Consider the following 2514-nt stretch of genomic DNA (forward strand, 5'->3'; position numbering starts at 1 on the left):
TTTTTTAATTTGGGGGGCCTTTAAATAAGTCAGGGGGCACCCTGCACCCCCCCCCAAGGGAGCACCACAAATAAAATGAAAAATTGGAAGTTGGGGGGCCTGGGGGCTGGATGGGAAGTCAGGGGGCTTTGGCAGTAAGTTGGGGGGCCAGGCCCCGGGATGCCCCACTGTAGCTATGGGCCTGGACCAAAGTATGATAACCTCAGTTTAGTCATTTAAGCTTCTTGGGAGAGTTCAGAGTTGGTTTATTCTAGAACCCACTTATTTGTCTTTTTGGCGGTCCATGGTATCTGTAAAACTTTCTTTCAACATCACATTTCAAATAAATCAACTTTCTTCCTGTCAGCTTTCTTCCTTGTCCAACTATCACACCTATACACAGTAATGGGGAATACTGTGGCAGGAATTATCTTGTTCATGGTCACCAGCAACACATTCTTACACTTAAGGATCTTCTATAGCTCTGTCATGGCTCCCCTTAGCAGTCTCAGTCTCCTGATTTCTTGGTTGCAGTCTCCCTTTTGGTTGATAATTGAGGCAAAGAATAGAAAATCTTTAAGAATGTCAGTGTCTTCATTGTCAGCCACAAAGTTGCGGAATTCCCCAGTACTCACTACTTTTGTTTTCTTGATGTTCAGCTATAATCCTTCTTTGGCACTTTAAAAAAATATTATTTATTAATTTATTTTTATTTTATTGGGTTTCTATCCCACCCTCCCCACGAACGGGCTCAGGGCAGCTTACATTTAAAGGCACTATGTGCCAAAATATATTAAACATATAAAACCAGTTAAAAACAAGATAAAACAATCATATTATTACAATTAAAATGCTTAGCATAGAATTGATCTTCCAGTCATGTTAAAGATGGCATCCTGTAGATGGACACAAGTCCCAGTTCAGTTGTATCAGTCTCATACGTTACTGTGGTTCGATCTCCATATAGAGCCAACCAACTACCCCGGTGTTACTAACAATAATAGTTGGTGGTAGTGGTGAGTAAATATATCTTTATTCAACCCAATAAATTACAAAATTCATATACCAAATGTAAGATAACAAATCTAAATATACAAATATAGCGAATAAAGGAAATGCCAAATACTCAATATAACAAGGTCTCCATCTCTCCAAAGGCCATCACAACTTGTTCTTTGTGGGAAGGAAAATATCTCAGGCAAGTCAATTTAATAACATCAGTTCAGTCCTTCTCTTCCAAGGTCATCACAACTTATTCTTTGGGCATAGGGAAATAACTCAGGCAGGTCAGTTTATCAACATCGATTTAGTCCAGTCCGATAACCATCCTGTCTGGTCATGTTGAGACACAAAACTTAAAATGGGAAACCACACAGCCTCAAAGTTAGTAGGATAAGATCCCGATTCTGTATTTTGAATTTTTGTGGCCACTTTTTCTAAAAGGCACAAACTGCAATTGTTTTTGTACCAATGGTCTCTATGTAATGGTACAGAACTCTTCCATTTTTGGGCAATTACCAATTTTGCAGCAGTGAAGGAGGAGGAGGAGGAGGATTAGATTTATACCCCACCCTTCACTCAGAGTCTCAGAGCAGCTTACAAACTCTTTACCTTCCCCTCCCCGCAACACACATCCTGTGAGGTAGGTGGGGCTGAGAGAGCTCTTTCCAGAACTGCCCTTTCAAGGACAGCTCTGACAGAACTATGGCTTGCCCAAAGTCATCCAGCAGCTGCAAGTGGAGGAGTGGGGCATCAACCTGGTTCTCCCACGTGAGAGTTCCCTGGAGATCTAGATTCCATTTTTGAGCGTACATGGGTTCTCTGATCTTTTTAGTGGTCAATAAGATTTTATATACAATAGAAATTAAACCCTTTGAGGCAGGGGTCGTTTGGGGGGGGGTGCGGGGGGACGCCATCCCCCCGGGTGAGGTGTGGGAGGGCGGGGCCTGGAGCTCCCTGCCGGTGCCCGCTGGAGGTCGCCGCCGGCTGTGGGGAGGACACACTTCCGGTGATGTCAGGGGGTGTGGCATATGCTAATGAGTTATGCTAATGAGTCCCCCTAGCTCTTTTTCTACGAAATAACCCCTGCTTTGAGGGAAGGGAGCTTTGATTCAAAAGGGTTTCATTAGCTGTTAATTGTCTTTTCAGACCTTGTGAAATGGCTGGGGCATTTACTGCATATTTTAGTTGTATATATTGATATCAGTGCCAATGTCTATCCCATAATTTGTCCATATCTATTTTGTCCATAAGGACACCCCTGTTAGTTATATCTATCAATTTTGACACTTTAGCAATTCTCCATGAATCAAAAGATGCAGGGGTGAGTGCTTGTCTAAACCAAATCTGGCCTACATAGCTAGTTAGAGGAGGGGGGGCTAATAGTTTTTTCCATTTATCCCGAATTGACACAGTCGTGTCAAGAAAAACATTGTTAGAGTCACAATAGCGTGTTCCCTAGGTGTGTTCTACAGTAATTCATACATTTGTTTAGGGCCTGCGAAAAACTGTTCTATATGTGCCCAGGATGGTTCA

This window comes from Gekko japonicus, unplaced genomic scaffold, assembly GCF_001447785.1.
Source record: "Gekko japonicus isolate JY-2015 unplaced genomic scaffold, Gekko_japonicus_V1.1 scaffold1487, whole genome shotgun sequence".
NCBI classification, from domain to species: Eukaryota; Metazoa; Chordata; class Lepidosauria; order Squamata; family Gekkonidae; genus Gekko; species Gekko japonicus.